This window comes from Pleurodeles waltl, chromosome 6 (genome assembly GCF_031143425.1).
Source record: "Pleurodeles waltl isolate 20211129_DDA chromosome 6, aPleWal1.hap1.20221129, whole genome shotgun sequence".
NCBI classification, from domain to species: Eukaryota; Metazoa; Chordata; class Amphibia; order Caudata; family Salamandridae; genus Pleurodeles; species Pleurodeles waltl.
This window is the reverse complement of record NC_090445.1, coordinates 650,442,682-650,461,698: the sequence shown is the minus strand read 5'-3', so window position 1 is coordinate 650,461,698 and position 19,017 is coordinate 650,442,682.

The following is a 19,017-nucleotide window of genomic DNA, read 5'->3' as shown; positions in this document are numbered from 1 at the left end:
AGGCGTTTTTGTTTTTTACATAATTAAAGATTTGCTGCATTTGCCACAAAATCCATCATCTGCTTCATAATCTGCTGATTTTAACAAAACATTATTTCTAAATCAAACAGACCTTTTGCAAAGGTTACTTGGTCAACTTTCAATTGCTTATTAAAATTTTTGGTTGGTAAACTGGTTCTTAAGAGGTGAAATCCTTGTCCAGGCAGTATTACCATGTGTAAAAATTACAAAATAATGAAGCAATACTATAAATAGTGTGTCACATGCTGCATAATTTGCCTTTCCTTGCCACATAATTTAGTCAAATCTACTGCATAATTTAATGTTGCATAATTACAGTGGGCATGATAATAGGGAAAGAAAATGTAGACAGGAATTCCTGTCGTACAAAGTACAGACAGGGGGGTAGATTTCGCAGTCTAGATAATCCGCCTTTCACTGTTCTCAGGTTCAGCAAATCTGAAGATGGTTATTAATGATATGGCTAGGGACGCATGCACTGGTAAAAAATAATTACATGATATATGAATAGATTGAGATGAGTAGGGATGTCTGAATGTTTGAGGAACTAATGGATAGGGCAGATAGGAATATGTGATATATGATTGATTCAGGGATATATGTAGGAGTCCTGAAGGAATGTGGTGCTGAAAGTATTTTAGCTTAGTTAAATCAAGTCTAGCTATCAGGCTGTCAATGAGTACTTTTTAGAGCCTACCATATTCTGTTGATGAAGGCATGATGAGTAGGCTGTATTTCTATCCTTGAATATATGTTTCCTTATTCCGTCATTGTTTTCTTATATGGGCCATTGCAAAATGTATTTTTTAAATGCCAGGGCCCAGTTCTCGTGGAAAGATGTCGTGCATGCAGACTACTGCATCTGAAATGTTTTTATACAGCTCTTGTCTGTAATTGGAGCTCGATATCATGGGCATAAATATTCTGAAAGCAGTTTTCTTGGTAATTGGCATTTTGTACCTGTTCCATTGTGTGTCCTGAATATATCTCACGTGACCTAACGCTGTGTACCCAGCACTCCCTGCCGGTATCCTAGGAGGGGGTTACCAGAAGTCTATTCTTAGAGGTTTGGCGAAAACTGTGGCTTATGAATTGTCAGTAAGCAGCACGTGGCTGCTACTCTGCCAGCAAGTCCGGCTCCTGTGGTATGTGACCCACTAAAATAGCCCACTGAAAATAGCTTCGCTGAATGATTCTGTCGGTACCAAAATGAAACTTCTTAATATAGTTTTAGTAAAGCAAACCATGTATGTAGCGTAGGTGTGTTATAAATTGCAGTTTGTGCATGAAGGAAGAAAATTAATACATTAAGGGCCAGATGCAGGAAACTATTTGCGAGTCGCAAACGGCAAAAAATGCCGTTTGCGAGTCGCAAATTCCAGTTTCCAATGCAGAAATGCATATTGTGAGTCAGGACCGACTCGCAATATGCATTTCAGAATCGCAAATAGGAAGGGGTGTTCCCTTCCTATTTGCGATTCGGAGTGGTATGCAATACCATTTGCGACCGCATATGCAGTCGCAAATGGTGTCGCAGTTACCATCCACTTCAAGTGGATGGTAACCCACTCGCAAATTGGAAGGGGTCCCCATGGGACCCCTTCCACTTTGTGAATGGACCCAAAACTATTTTTTCAGGGCAGGTAGTGGTCCAAGGGACCACTCCCTGCCCTGAAAAAAGACTGAAACTAAAGGTTTCGTTTTTTTTTTAAGTGCAGCTCGTTTTCCTTTAAGGAAAACGGGCTACACTTAAAAAAATAAAACTGCTTTATTTAAAAGCAGTCACGAACATGGAGGTCATGAGACCCCGTCCCCTTTGTGAATGGCAGCGAAAATATTTTTTCAGAGCAGGCAGTGGTCCCACGGACACTGCCTGCTCTGAAAAAATGAAAAGAAAAATTTTTGTTTTTGTTTTTGAAATGCATCTTGTTTTCCTTTACGGAAAACGGGCTGCATTTAAAAAATGGCTATGACCCATACTTTACTGGAGACTGATCTGGGCTACCCCTGTGTTATCTTCCTACCAAGACGAACTCCGAGAAGTGTTAGGTTTGTTGGGATTGAGAAGTATTCCTTGGTTTAGTTATGTGAAAGAAACTCTAACCAAGATAGTGTCAGAGAACTGTGGCAGAAGCCGGAGGAAGCCGGACAATCAGTAAAACCCTGGTAAAAAACAAGATAATATCTGAAGTTAAATTATATCAAATGCTGACAGATCCTTCTTATTGCACTCTGATGAACTGTTTTTTTTTCAAACTAAGGTAGCTCATAATTTTGAACAATTCCTTGATGAAATACGGCCCCTGTTGGCTCGGAAACTATATCTACAGTTTCGACATGCAACATTGCCAATTGCCTCTTTCACCAATAACTGGTCCCGCAATATGGGCACCAATGGGTGTCTCTGTTCTTCCTGTGGATTAAAAAGGGAAATGGTATAGCGTGTGTTGTTTTTCGCCCACCTTATTTTATGAGCATGAAAAAGTGGATCATTGTAGTCTGTCGGCCTTTAGGCATTAGGGAACATAAAAACACCCTCTGCATTTTAAGGCCAAAGTCTAGTTTTTGCTGTATCCAGTTTTTTTGTAACTATGTGGAGGATTAGGCAACTGACACGTTCACAAACAACCACTTGTGATTTCCAGCATTCTTTACGTTTTAGTAAAAGTCTTTATTTTTTGTCCGTATAGGGGCCTATATTGTGTCTGTGTTTGGGACGAGTTGCACTATGAATATTTTATATGTATATTTTCTTTTATTCTTTTTGGCTATAGGTAATAATATAGTATCCAGTTAAGATCTAGCGTTACATGTCAGATTTCCATGGGGCATATTAAATGCTTGTAATTGAGTGTGAAGCCTATTTTTTCTTGGAGAATTTCAGTATTGAATTAATAGATTTTATTACTGATCCTGTTTTATTGATTATTATACATGACTCAATTGTATTAATTATGTATTAGATATTTTTTAAAATTTCTGTGACTATGTTGTTGTTTTTATAAATTAAATTAATATTGTAATGTTTTTGTTTGCTACCTTTATGGTCTTTTAAATGAAATAAAGTATTTTTTGAGTTTGAGTATATTCTTTATTAATACTCTCACTTAATTATAATTCTTTCTTCATTTTTCTATTAATTTCTCTACTTTTCCTCTTTATTACCAGTAGCTTTTTAGTCTTGTAAATGGCTAATTTAGATAGAAAACAAGCAACTACTTTTAGTACAGGAACAAAAATAGCTTTGAGGATTCATCCTCTTGCTGCTTTTATATAGTTGTCTATTGAAGAAATTCCCTTAGTAAAACTTTTTACTTTGCTGGTAGCTTATAAAGGTTCTAAATCGAGCTTTAAGTCAGAAATAATATTTGCATAGTCTATAATCTTCTTACTGTTGCCTGGGACATCAGTGCAACAATTTTCAATTTCCAGCATCTTGCAGGCTCTGCCTTGTTCTCCGAGTAAAATGTCTAAAGCATAGCAGTTTTGAAGCACCATCGATCTAATCACTTTTAATTAAATGTTTTAAACTAATAAAGATCCACATGTAGTAGTTGCCAGTTTAACTACTACTGTTGAAAGCTGTCTGATCTTTTCATCATTTAGCACTACTCCTACTTCTGGTATTATAGCGCCAAATATGTCTCCCACTAATTATGTTCCCCCCTTTACAATGCATGAATATTGATGTGCTAGTGTCATTGTTATTGCATTTAGACTCTGATATGATACATCTTTGGAAAAAGCAAACCTAAGTAGCACATTCCAATAATCTCTCACGCTTAAAAGGAAATGACAATGATAAACTGAAAATATTTTATGTTTGATTTGCAGCTCTGCTCTGCTCACTCACCGCAAACGTTCAATAGCTAGAGTCTAGTGGTAAGAAGAGATTTAAAATGGGTCTCAACTCTAATATTATGCCTTTGTTCAGTGATATAAAGGATCTCACAGATTTACCTAGTGATCTTCTTGGCTGTACAACAACGCAACTTGGCTTCAGTGCCTTGACCACAGAACCTCTCAAAGTGACATAGACTTTCATGTAATCCCATAGGGGATTTGGATATTAAGAGTATGTCACCCACAAACATCAAGGCTGAAGCCTTGATGTTTGTCATCCCAGGTACATCCCCATCACAATTGTCGAAATAAGAAATCAAGTCATTGTAAAATGAATAGGGGTTACGACAGACCCCTGCCTGACACCACGATCCACAGGAAAGGGGTCAGTCAAATCCCCAGACAGTGCACATCATACTTGTGCAAAGTTACCAGAATTTAGGCCCTCATTATGACATCGGCGGTAAATCCCACTTACCGCCACACTAACAGGCATCAACATACAGCTGCGGTGGTGGATATCTATTCACCATATTGTGACACGCACACCAATCCGACAGAACACAGCCACATACACAAATACGCCAGACCAAAGGTCAGTGATAAAGTGGCCGTCCCAGAAACCATACCATTACGCCAACAAAACAACGCCCACCGCAATATGACCCACGAATCACCACAGCGGACATTCAACGGCGGTAAACCATTGGCGGTACATACTGCCGCACACAGAATGGACACCCACATACAAAACACTACATTGACCAATACCAAACACACACACCTGACACTCATTCACACACCACACCCACACCACTATAAAACACACACCCGCATTACCCACAAACCTTTGCCACCACCAATTGCCACCAGGTGACTGAGAAAAAGAGCACAGAGACAACTAGACACACACACCACCTACACCCATACACCCCTCACGCACTCCACATCACACACCCCACCACATTACCCAAAACACCTTCACCAACACACATCACACAACACCCATGGCACCACAAAGGCACCTCTGTTTCACTGAGGAGGAGTTAAGGGTCATGGTGGAGTAAATTATCAGGGTAGAGCCACAGCTGTTTGGAGCACAGGTACAGCAGATATCCACTGCAAGGAAGATTGAACTATGGTGGAGAATCATGGACAGGGTGAACGCCATGGGACAGCACCGAAGAACAAAGGACAACTTCAGGAAGAGGTGGAATGGCCTACGGGGGAAGTTACGTTCCATAGTAGCAAGGCACCAGCTCGCCATGCAGAGGACTGGCAGTGGGCCCCCGCCTTCTCCCTCACACCTCACAGCATGGGAGGAGCAAGTACTGACATTACTGCATCCTGAGGGACTCGCTGGAGTTGGCAGAGGGCTGGACACTGGTAAGTCAACATTTACTAATCATCACCCCCCCAAAACCTGCATGCCATCTCGCATCCACACCCTCACTCCCATCACTCCACTCCAACCCACACACTGCACCTACACATATGACTAACGACAATGCCAAGCCCTGCATGCCATACCAATGCATGGACACCCCTCCCAACCCTGCATGGACACCCATCACTAAAGCATGCACAGCATAGGGAAACTAACAATCCCACAGTACATCACCATACACAAGCAAAAGCTGGCAGGGCAACACCAGCCATAGAGGGGAAGCTAGGAATGTACAAATGTCATACACTTGAAGCATAATACATCACTTACATCCCCACAGGTACCCTAGCCAATGTCAGTGGAGAGGAGGTGCCATCACTATCCAGTCCCCTATCTGAAGAGCCCCCCACTGATGACAGTAACTCTGGAGGACATACCTGGCCCATCAGGGACCACTGGACAGCTGGTCACCCAAGCACAATCACAGATCACCACAGAGCCTCCCCCATCAGGATCCAACACCACAGCACCCACCCAGCGTACCCACACCTCAGTCCCCAGGACACATCAATCAGCAGTGTTCCCACCTGTACAGGGACGCCAGGCCGCACCTCGCCCCCAAGACAATCAGGAACCTGGGGTCAGTGGGCACACCGTTCAGTGGACAGGGGCACAGGCCAACAGGGAAACTGGGAGGACTGCTGTGTGCCAGGGGGAGGACAGGACCAGGGAACTGATTCTCTAGGAGGCATTCTCCGAGATCCTGGGAGTCTACCAACATTCCCAGGACACAATGGGTCACATCCTAGACAAAGTGCAGGATAACAGGCGGCTGCAGGAGGGACCGTATCAGGGGATCAGGGAGGACTTGCAGGCCATTAACAACACCCTGATCTCCATAGCAGGAGTGCTGGCAGACATGGCCAACATCATGAGGGAGGCAACAGCACACCACCGGGCACCTACCACTAGCCAGTCCATTGACCAGCCCTCCACTTCTGCTGCCGCTAGTGGCCAGGAGGCCCCGCCACAGGACCCACAGGCCACCAGCACCCCTCCCCCTGCAGAAGGTGAACCACCCTGCAAACGGTCCCTGCGACCCAGACAGAAGCCAGAGACACTTGCCAAGACCACCGCCAGGAAATGAGCCTCTCCTGATTGTCCCCCTTGTGTCCCTCTCAGTCACCTTGTCCACCTTGAACTGCCATTGCTCCCCTTCCTATGACCCCTTGGACACTGCACCTGTGCTACAAAGAGACTGGAACAATACCCTGGACTTTCCTCCATCATCACCCCATTCCATTGCACTTTACCCTAAATTTATTAGCACTACAATAAACACCCTGGGAAAAAACTTGACTACTAGTATTTCATGTATTGAAAATTTGTATTGATGGAAACAACTACATCCATTGCAAATGAACTGCACCTAGTGAGAGCATAAAAAGAATGGCCTGTCGCTGGCTGTAGTGATCATATCAGGACATTGTTGTCATATCACCAACATCTGTAAAATGATAATCAATAGGAGACAGTAAGTAGAGGTAAAAAGTGGGAAATGCCATCATGCCACAGCCACACAGAATACACCAATAGTCATAGAAATGTGAAGTTGCACTGTCTCACCTGTGTATCATTGGAAGTACTGACAGATAACTGATGTTCTGTTGTCCACATCCTCATCCTCTACCTCTTCATCCTCACTGTCCTCAGGGTCCACTGCTGCCACAGGAGCATCTCCAGTCTCCTCCTCCTGGAGAAAAAGGTACATGACTTTTGAGGGCCAGGTTGTGCAACATGCAGCATGCCACTACTATTTGGCAGACCTTCGCGGTGAGTAGCACAGTGATCCACCTGTCAGATCCTGAACCTGGCCTGGCCTTCAGGAGGCCAAAGGTCCTCTCAACGATACTTCTGGTTCGCCCATGTACCTCATTATAATGTTGTTCAGCCCTTGTCCTGGCATTCCTCACAGGGGTCAGCAGCCAGGATAGGTTTGGGTAGCCAGAGTCACATGCAGGTATTGAAGAACAACATTTAGCCACACGCTATCCTATTAGGTTAACATCAGAGGCATACACTAACATACACCGGGCGGGACCAAGGATCACATATAAGTCACATCCTGTGCCTCTGTAGTTGGGCCATCACATTTGGTATGCTGCTATTCTACAGGACAAAGGCATCATGCACCGACCCAGGATATTTAGCATTGACGTGGGAGTTGTACTGGTCTGCCAGGCACACCGTCTGCACATTCATGGAGTGTAAACTTTTACAATTCCTGTACACCTGTTCAGTCTAGCAGGGGGTGGGTGACAAACGCAATATGTGTCCCGTCAATCCCACCAATAATATTGGGGATATGTCCGATTGCATAGAATCCGGCCTTCACTGTGGCCAAATCTTCCACCTGGGGGAAATCAATGTAGCTGCACATGTGTTTTACCAGGGCAGACAAGACTCTTGCCAGGACGATTGAGAACTTTGGCTGTGACATTCCTGCTGCCAAGCCCACTGTCACTTGGAAAGAACCAGTTGCCAGGAAATGGAGCACTGACAGAACTTGCACAAGAGGGGGGATCCCAGTGGGATGACGGATAGCTGATATCAGGTCAGGCTCCAACTGGGCACACAGCTCTGTGATTGTGGCCCTGTCCAGTCTATAGGTGAGTATAATGTGCCTGTCCTCCAGTGTAGCTAAGTTCACCAGGGGTCTGTACATGGGGGTATGTCTCCATCTCCTATTCATCCTCAGCAGTAGGTATCTAAGGGACACAAGAGTGAGTAGGCTGTCACAATTTGAACAACTAAAGTAAACCACAACTAAACCACAACAGCAGTCCACATCGTGCTATGACGTATTGGGACAGTGTAAATTTCTAAGTGTGCTCTTATTTATCCTGTGATGCAGCAATTATCGATAGGCCTGTTCACCCCCTCCTGAAGTGGCGACCGCCTGTCCTGTGTGGAGGGACAGGTGGAAGTGAGGTAATTCCTCCGACTTTAGGCGTTGTGGTGGTAGATGGTCATGAACCACCGTGCAATTCCTCATTGGATAATATTGGGCCCTATGAAGTACAGTGGGGATCCACGCCGGCGGTGACGGTGTACACCACCGCGGACGTGACCGCCATTTTCTAAATCATTCCTCACTTGTTTCCTGACCTTCAAAAGGAGAAGACATACACTGCATGTGCTGCTGTGACCTGTGTCTGGAACCTACCATGGCCCGTGTGACCGGGGAAAGGGTCCCAGCCTTCACTTCGGAGTAAAGACTGCTGTATGGGCCTCCAGACCAACAGGTGAGTACACTGTGGGCACGATGCATGTGGCATGGATGCATGGAGATGTGTGTGAAGGTATTGTGTAAGGGGGGAATTATCTGTTGGTGGTGTACACGTTGTGGCTGGGCAATGTGTGTGCCAATGGTGATAGAAACGGGTATGGTGGGCCATGTGTGTGACAGGCTGGACTGTTAGTTTAATGGTATTCTCCAGTCTGTATTGCCTCTGCAGGTCAGCGCCCATCAAAAGAAGGAAATATGGCGTGCCATCGCCAAGGAGGTGAGGACCCTGGGGGTCTATGACAGGTGGAGCACCCACTGTCAGAAACGGTGGGAGGACTGAGACGCTGGGCACGGAAAACTGCGGAGGCCCAGCTGGGGATGGCCTCCCAATGAGGAAGGGGTGCCGGTCGGACTCTGACCCCCCCTGTTGACCCACAAACTGGCAGTGGCGCACCCTGAGCTGGATGGGCGCATGAAGGAATAACAGCAGCCACAAGGGGGTGAGTACAGTGGGTATCATTACATACTTTGGCTGGTGGGGTGTTATCCAGCTGGTGGTTGTGTGTTAGTGGGTGCCCCTAAGGCCAGGCCAGACATTGCAGTGTGGGTCCTCTGAAGGGTAATGGTTGCAGGTAACCTAGCTTGTTAGTAGTCACTTTCAGGCAGGGCATCGTGGTTCCCAAGTGTGCTGCAGTTGGCAGTGTGTGCTCCTCATCATGCCTTGGTGACTAGCCATATCACTGGTAGTGCAATGCATATTCCGTAGGCCTGTTCCCTGTGTGTGAGGGTGCTGTGTAAGCCAACGGTGGTGTTGGTGCAGTCACTGACCCAGTGTATCCTTTGTCTCTCTCCACCCCTTTCTTGTTTTGTCATCCTGCCCTTATGTGCATTAGCTTCATCTGGCGGAGGAGCAGGGGCACCGGCGACAGAGGGAGCTGCATCCCACATGACCCTGGAGGCAGAATCCACCAATGCGAGGGAACCAGTGGGACTGAGGGTGAGGGGAGCACCAAGGCGCAGAATGGAGGAGACAACACAGACTTTGATACCTTTTCCGATGGGAGCTCCCTGGTGGTGGCGAACACCTTTGTGACCACACCAGCTGCAGGGAAAGCTACCACCCCCTGCACCAGCACCGTCCTCCCAGTAGCTCCTCAGCGAGTTGCCCGTGCCCACTCACCCAGAAGGGTTGGCATCTCCTTTGCCCCAGGCTCCTCAGGCCCTGCCCCAGTGAGCCCTGCTGCCCTGAGTGAGGAGGCTATTGACCGCCTGAGATCCATCTCTGTAGGGCAGTCAACCATTGTGAATGCCATCCAGGGGCTGGCATCCCGGATGCAACAATGCAATGCATTCCTGGAGGACATTCACAGTGGATTGGCGGCCCAACAGAGATCAATTCAGACTCTGGCCTCCTCTCTGATGGCAGCCAGTGTCCTTGTTTCTACCATCCCCCCTCCAACTACCACTTCCCAATCCCACTCCCCTCAACCCCAACCCATCCCAGGGACACATAAAGATGAGCATGCACACAAGGTAACACACAAGAGTGGCACAGGCAAACACAAGCACCACACTTCATCCCACAGGCGCTCACACAAATACCATACAGTTGTAGAAACGACAACATGCACTGCCTACAATGTCTCCCCCTCCTCCTCCTCCACCTCCCTCCCAGTCACGTCCACACTCACACTTGCATGCACTACATCTACATTCACTATCAGCATCACCACACCAAGCAGAACACACACCTCACCGGCAGACACCTCCACAACAACCGTGCATGCGTCCCCTGTGCCCTCTCCCACTGAGTCTGTACCCCTCTTCCTAAGGGACACAAACGCAAGCATTCACACACCCAACAGCCACCCACCTCACATCAGCATACAGCCCATGCACCTACACCCAAGTCAACCACTCCCTCATCCTCCACTCCCATTACTCCTCCCTCCTCCCGCCCCAATGCCCCTAAAAGCTTTTCCATTCCCAAATTGACCTCTTCCTCACCCATCCCCCGTCCTGCAAGTATGGGCAGGGTACCAAGGACACAGCCCAGCACCTCAGCCAAATAGTCCATGGGGACAGCGGTAGCACCAACTACTCGTGGTGGTAAGGATACCAGACCTACAACACAGAAGGGGAAGGATCCAGCACCACCAGGGAAGAAGGGTAAGGGGCCTGCACCAACAGGGAAGAGTATGAAGAGTTTTGCACTACCAGGGAAGAGTGTGAAGAGTCCTGCACCACCAGGGAAGAGTGTGAAGGGGACTGCCCCACCTGTGAAGAAGGGGAAGGTGTCTGCACCAGCTGTGAAGAAGGGGAAGTAGCCTGCACCACCAGGCAGAGTGGGAAGAGCCCATCCACCCCTGCCAGGAAGGGTAAGGGACCCACGGACAGGAGGAGACAAGGCACTCTACGCCAGTGGAAGCTGTCAGGCTAACACCACCACCAGCTGTCACGGGCCCCCACCACCAGCTGTGGAAGTGCAGCCATCAGGGAGAGCAGGGGCTGCCCAGCAGCCTCCTCAAACCACCACCACAATGCAGCCATCGGACAGTGCAGTGGCTCCCCAGGAGGCTTCTCCAACCACCACCGCAATGCAGCCATCGGACAGTGCAGGGGCTTCCCAGGAGGCTCCTTCAAACACCACCACAGTGCAGCTGTCACTGCCAGCGGACGCCATGTAGGCCACACTCCAGGGGCTGCTGTGCGAGTTGGCCCCCTCCAGAACCAGTGGGCAAGTCATCCACTCGAGAGACTGTGGCCTTGCACTCCCCAGGACAAAGCAATGGGCATGTTGCCCCCTCCAGAACCAGTGGGCAAGTCACCCTCTCCAGAGATTGTGGCCTTTCACTCCCCAGGAAAAAGCAGTGGGCATGTTGCCCCCTCCAGAACCAGTGGGCAAGTCACCCACTCTAGAGACCGTAGCCTTGCACTACCCAGGACAAAGCAATGGGAATGTTTCCCCCTCCAGGACCAGTGGGCAAGTCACACACTCCAGAGACTGTGGCCTTGCACTCCCCAGGACAAAGCGATGGGCATGTTGCCCCCTACAGAAACAGTGGGTAAGTCACCCACTCCAGAGACTGTGGCCTTGCACTCCCCAGGACGAAGCAATGGGCATGTTACTCCATTCAGAACCAGTGGGGATGTTCCAGTATTCGGCTGAGGTGCCCCTCCATCCCACTACAGTGCCTTCCCATTTGCAAAATGATGTCCCTGCAGTGTTCTGTCGAGCTGTGTCAGGAAACAGGTTGGGCCTTGGACTGTGCCCTGTGGCCTTGTGTGCCCTCATGACTTTGGACTGGGCATTGGCCCTTTATGGACATTTGTATATATTTGGTTTGTGTGGTGAATTTTGCTATGCTAATACATTGTTATTACTCCAGCATTATGGTTCATGTTTTATTATGCCATGAGTTGTGTGCCACTGGTTTATATGTGCAGCTGGTTGTGTGTATGGTGTGTGTGTGCCGGGTGTGTGTTGTGCGTGTGTGCGTCACTCTCATTTTTCTCCCACCCTCCCTACTGTGCCAGGCGGCTGTACACTCTGTCGTCGTCTTGGTCGGTGTTGGTGTTCCAGGTAGAGCATGACGTAGATCATCTGGAAGACTTGCAGTTCGGGTTCCATGGCAGCGTGGGACTTCCCTGTGTCTCCAATGGTGAGTCCTTTCACTTCTGAGCCCCGTTTCCGCCAGGCTTTTGATGGCATTGGTACCACCCCGGAAAAGGTGGCGGTTTGCAGTGTCATAATATGGTGGGCAGTACTTTGTCTCCCACCTGACTGTAGGTGGCTACCGCCATGGTGCCTGTTGTTTCTGCAGTGGCGGTTGGTGTGGTACATTGGCTGTCTATGGGAGTTCTCACCGCCATGATCATAATTTGGCGGTACTTACCGCCAGCCTGTTGACGGTATTACCGCCACTTTAACACTCACTGCCAGGGTCATAATGAGGGCCTTAATCTGATAAAATATCAGCCAAGACCTGCCACAGTTTCTCTCAAGAAAACCATACCAAAGGCCAAACGTAAATCGACGAATGTGATGTAAAGGCTGCCACCACCCAGGACCACTGTTTTCCAGAAAATTAGTTGGAAACAAAAATCTTAGTCCACTGTACTAATGGCTTTCTTAAATCCAGCTTGAACTGGTGTTAATAATTGTCTAATTTACTCCTAAAGAGGTCCCCGGGAATTTTGTCCAACCCGGGGGCTTTATTAACCGATATCTTGATAGCTGAATTTACTTCCTCTAAGGTGATTGGATTAGGTTTCATGCAATTGGAGAATATAACAGGCTAAAAGAAAGAGAACATCTAAAAAGAAGAAGGAGAGATTCAGCAGAAGGTGAGAGTAAAGTCTGAATACATATGTGATAGTGATTTTGTGATGGATCCAAACCATCAGATGGGGGAATTGGGAGAGTGTTTTAATTAACAAAATCATGAGTACAGAATTAAACATATAGAAATAACATGTAGGCCCAAAAACCAGGAAGAAATGGCTATTTTAATTAGTCTTGTGTTTTCTTAGCAGTCAAACAGCACAATGCAACATTAGACTTTAGTTGAAGAATGCACCATGAAGCACATATTTTACTTGTTTGTCAATGTTGACCAAGGACAACAATGTATTATGAATAACTGGTAATTGCATTAGAAAGATTTAATAATAGTCTGTGTAGAAAAGTATAGGTGGTCATTACAACTCTGGCGGTCGGTGTTAAAACGGCGGTAAGATCGCCAACAGGCCGGCGGTAACAATTTTGCAATTACGACCATGGCGGAAACCACCAACAAAGACAGACACTTTAACACTCCGACCACCACGGCGTTACAGATAAACAGCTTGGTGGTCACCGCCAACAGACAGGCGGAGGACAATGTACCGCCCACAGTTTCACAACAGGCCAATCCGCCACCTTTTCCGGGGCGGATTCACCGCGGATAAAAACACAGCGGAAACATGTTTTCGAAGGGAAAACACTCACCTCTACACACCCCACGAGGACACCATATACCCGGAACTCCAAATTCTCCCTGCAATAGTCTTCCTGCTCCTCTACCAGGAGCACGAACGCCGGCGGCGAAGACCACGGTGAGTACTGCACCTACGACACAGGGGAGGGGGGAGGGAAAAAACAGGGACACACACACACACAACAACCCCAACCCCCACCCTCACCCACGACAACACACACACTAATACAGCATGATACATCTCAGTTGCACCCCCCAAACCCCCAAGAAGAATGCAAAGACAATAGAAAATGAGTGTAACCATTGTAATATATTAAAATCAAGTAGGCAAAAATATATATATATACACCATGTACAAAATATATACCAAGCATAGTAGTCCAGGTAGTGCTCCTATTAAGTCCGTGGAACACTGGGCCCACACGGTATGGGCGAGGCCCACACAAGATCCCCGACCATGATGGAGAGAACACTGCAGGGGCATCAGAGAGCAACAAAACAGGCACCTCAGGGGGAGGGAAAGAGGGGGCACCTCAGCCGGTTGAGTGCACAACGCCAAATCCACGAGAGGGCCACATGCCCACTGTTCTATCCTGGGGACTGCAAAGCCACAGTCCTCCAAGTCTCTATAGTGGGTGGGTTGCCCACTGTTCCATCCTGGGGAGTGCAAAGCCACAGTCTCTCAAGTCTATACAATGGGTGGGTTGCCCACTGTTCCATCCTAGGGAGTGCAAAGCCACAGTCTCTCAAGTCTCTACAGTGGGTGGGTTGCCCACTGTTACATCCTGGGGAGTGCAAAGCCACAGTCTCTCAAGTCTCTACAGTGGGTGAGTTGCCCACTGTTCCATCCTGGGGAGTGCAAAGCCACAGTCTCTCAAGTCTATACAGTGGGTGGGTTGCCCACTGTGCAATCCTGGGGAGTGCAAAGCCACAGTCTCTCAAGTGGATAACAGTCTCCACTGATTCTGGAGGGGGCATGGTGCCCAGAGTGCTTCATCCTGCTAAGGACAGAGGTAGTGGATGGATCTCTCTACTGGTTCTGGATGGGGCTTGGTGCTCAGAGTGCTTCATTCTGCCCGTGACGGAATCAGTAGCGTCAGTGCCCTTGGCGCTCATGGGCCAGCAGTGCTTGAGACGGCGGTGCCCTGTTCAGCGGTGCTTGAGACAGCGGTGCCCTGTTCAGCGGTGCTTGAGACAGTGGTGCCCTCTTCAGCGGTGCTTGAGACGGCAGTGCACTGTACAGCGGGGCTTGAGACGGCGGTGCCCTGTTCAGCAGTGCTTGGAGCGGCGGTCTCCTTTGCAGTGACTCAGCTGCTGGCGGTCCTTCATGGCCCAGCAGGGCTTGTGCAGGCGGTACTTCATGGCCCAGCAGGGCTTGTGCTGGCGGTCCTCTCTGTCCCAGTGGGGCTTGTGCTGGCGGTCCTCTCTGTCCCATCGGGGCTTGTGCTGGCGGTCCTTCATGGCCCAGCGGGGCTTGTCTTGGCGTTCCTTCATGGCCCAGCGGGGCTGGTGCTGGCAGTCCTCTCTGTCCCAGCGGGGCTGGTGCTGGCGGTCCTCTCTGTCCCAGCGGGGCTTGTGCTGGTGGTGACCTCCTGGGCAGCTGGGCTGGTGCTGGCGGTGGCCTCCTGGGCAGCTGGGCTGGTGCTGGCGGTGGCCTCCTGAGCAGCTGGGCTGGTGCTGGTCTCCTGGGCACCTGGCCTGGTGCTGGCGGTGGACTCCAGGGCAGCTGGCCTGGTGCTGGCGGTGGCCTCCTAGGCAGCTGGGATGGTGCTGGCGGTGGCCTCCTGGGCAGCGGGGATGATGGCAGTCTTCTCCGCCGTGCTGCTCTTCCCAGACTTGCTGACTTTCTTATGCCCCTTCCCCACCTTGGAAGGTGTCGCAGCTGACTCCACACTCCCACCGGGACCCTTGGGAGCGGCTTTGGTGGCTGGAGTCTTCCCCCTCTCCCGCCGGGCACTGGCCAACTTCTGATGCTTCACAGGTGGGGGACTGTCTGTGCTGTGGCTCCGTGCCACACTGGCTGCCCTGGTGGCCGGTGCACTCCAGATTCCGGTGACTACCGGCACCACTGGTCCCGGAGATGTTGTGGCTGAGGTGCTAGTTCGGGACCTAGGAGACAGAAGGGGTGGGGGAGGTGTGGGAAAGAGGTCAATGTTGGACAGGAAAAGTTTTTGGGAAACACTGGGACGGGTAGCTGAAGGGGGTTTGGGAGTGGAGGAAGAGGTTGTGGTTGTAGGAGGTGTTCGTTTGCTGACGTTGGGTGAAGGTGCATGCACTGGAGGCTGTCGTGAGGTGGATGGCTGTTGGGTGGGTGTGTGCCTGCGTTTGTGTATCGTGGGAGGGGGCGTCACAGACCCACTGGGAGAGGACACAGGGGAAGTGTGAATGGTAGTGGGGGTGGTGACTGCACTGGGTGTGCTGGTGATGGTAGTAGTGGCTGTAGAGGTAGAGCATGCAGGTGTGAGTATAGACGAGACTGGGAGGGAGGAGGGGGACACAGTGGAGGCAGTGGATGTTGCTGTGTCTGCATGTGTGTGATGCTTGCGTGAGTGCCTGTGGGATGTGTGGTGCTTATGTTTGCCTGAGCTTCCCTTGTGTGTTGACGTGTGTGCATGCTGGTCTGTAGGTGTGCTTGTGATAGGCTGGGGTACAGGGGATTGGGTCTGGGTGGAGGAAGGTGGATGGGGGAGGCTAGACACAGGGACAATGGCTGCCATCAGTGCTGAGGCCAGAGTCTGAAAAGCTTGCTGAAGGGCCGCCTGACCAGAATGAATGCCCTCCAGGAATGCATTTGTTTGTTGCAACTGCCTTTCTACACCCTGGATGGCATTCAAAATGGTAGACTGCCCAACAGTGAGGGACCTGAGGAGGTCAATGGCCTCCTTATTGAGGGCAGCAGGGGTGACTGGGGCAGGGCCTGAGGTGCCTGGGGAGAAGGTGATGCCCACCCTCCCGGGTGAGCGGGCACGGGGCGAATGCTGAGGGGCTGCTTGGAGGGTGGTGCTGGAAGGGGGGGAGGCGGTTGTACCTGTAGATGGGGGGGCCGCTACCACAAGGGAGCTCCCATCAGAGGACGAGTCCATTTCACTGGTGTCAGCTCCTGTCCCCGCCGTGGAGCTCCCCTCGCCCTCTCTCCCACTGGTGGACTCAGATTCCGTAGTGTGGCCCTCCATGGCCATGTGGGATGCAGCCCCCTCGTGCTCCTCCACCTGATGATGCTAATGCACACAAGAGCAGGGAGACCACAAAAAGGGGGGGACGACAGAAGAAAGACATGTTAAGTGCATGCATTACCGCTACCGTTGGCGGACACAACAGACACAGAAGCCCCCTGCACTACGCCGCTCTCTTGGGTTCCATTGTTCAATTCCTGGGAAATGGACTACTAGGCTATGGACAACATCTGCACACATGGATGACACAGGGGCATGACTAGGTGTACTTGGCACTCTACAGCGGTGGGGTGCCACATGGCCTGCCTTATGGAGGGACCTTGCCTACGAAACTCGCCCTGGCCTAGGGAAACCCTCAGCCCACCTCCCCCACCCAGACACCTCTACTGCGCGCAAAATCAGCAGAATGCGAGGGTACTCACCCCCTTGTGTCTGCTGTGATGCCCTCAAGCGCCCATCCAACTCTGGGTACGCCACCGCCAGGATCCTGAACATCAGGGGGGTCATGGTGCGACGAGCACCCCTCCTACGTTGGGGGGCCATCCTCAGCTGAACCTCCGCCGTCTTCTTTTTCCAGCGGCGAATGTCTTCCCATCTTTTCCGGCAGTGGGTGCTCCGTCTGTGGTAGACCCCCAGGGTCCGGACGTCCTTGGCGATGGCACGCCAAATATCTTTTTTCTGGTGGGCGCTGACCTACATGAGTTGTACAGGGGGAAGAGAAAGTTATTACCAACTGCACAGTCAAAGTGATTGGCCCCCATCCCTACCCTTGGCATGTGGCACATGCCCTCACTGTCGTTTCATGCACGCCGCACTCTCCCCCCTTCCTTCTTACATCCACCCCTCTCCACACAGGCATAGCCCATACAGCATGCTCCTAGTGTACTTGCCTGTTTGTCTGGAGACCATAGAGTAGCGTGTACTGGGGAGGACCCCATCCACGAGTTTCTCCAGCTCCTCCGATTTGAAGGCAGGGGCCCTTTCCCCAGACACTCCAGCCATTGTCTCTTCCAGACCGAGGTCACAGCAGCACTCGCAGTGTAGGTCCTCTCCTGTCGAAGATCAGGTATCGAGTGATTGAACAGAAAGAAAATGGCGGTCATGTCTGCGGCGGTGCGCACCGTCTCTGCCGGCATGCATCGTCATTGGCTCCTGGGACCCATAGGGTCCAATGTTAAACAATGCAGCATTGTGCCGCGGTCTTCGACCACTTACCGCGAAGGTGTACAACGCCAGCGCAGTTACCTCACGTCCAATTACAGGTCAGGCAGCCGCCATTTCAGGGGCCCACATGGCTTCATTTTCAACTGCGTCACACATGCCTAGGCCTAGACTCAACACACATACAGGCCACTTTTTAGATTATGAATGGTGTTCTGTGTAAGCTGTGTGTACGTACCTCTGAGTTGTTTGACTCTGTGCTCGCCATTGTCCTTCATAGGCACCGTTCGCTGGGACATGTGAGGAGATGGCGGCATCCTCCGGTGTACCGACCCTTTGTGGACCTGTCAACAATGGAGGAAAGACATGTGATAATCACATACAGGCTTGACCGTGCCACTATCCAGGAACTGTGTACCCAGTTGGAGCCAGACCTGATGTCAGCTATCCGGCATCCCACAGGAATCCCCCCTCAAGTGCAGGTGCTGTCAGTGCTCCATTTCCTTGCAAGTAGGTCGTTTCAAACAATAATGGCCATATCCTCAGGGATGTCCCAGCCTATGTTTTCCAACGTGTTGTCCAGAGTGTTGTCTGCCCTGCTGAAACACATGCAGCGCTACATCGTTTTCCCTCAGGTGGAGGATTTGTCTACAGTGAAAGGAGACTTCTATGCCCTGGGACATATCCCCAACATCATAGGTGCCTTTGATTGGACACATGTGGCTTTGGTACCCCTCCACAGGAGTGAACAGGTGTACAGAAACCGGAAAAGTTATCATTCCATGAATGTACAGATGGTATGTTTGGCCGACCAGTACATCTCCCATGTGAATGCCATGTTCCCTGGCTCAGTGAATGACGCCTACATCCTGCGGAATAGCAGCATCCCTTATGTGATGGGTCAACTCCAGAGGCACTGTGTGTGGCTATTAGGTGAGCACCTGGAAGCTAGTCAGTGGGAATGGTTGTCTGGGTCTGAGGATATCCCTCCAGGTTAGTGTGTGTCTAACAGTTGTCCCTCGCCATTTGCAGGTGACTCTGGTTACCCCAACCTGTCATGGCTACTGACCCCAGTGAGGAATCCCAGGACAAGGGCAGAGGAACGCTACAATGAGGCCCATGGGCGAACTAGGAGGGTGATCGAGCGGACCTTCGGCCTCCTGA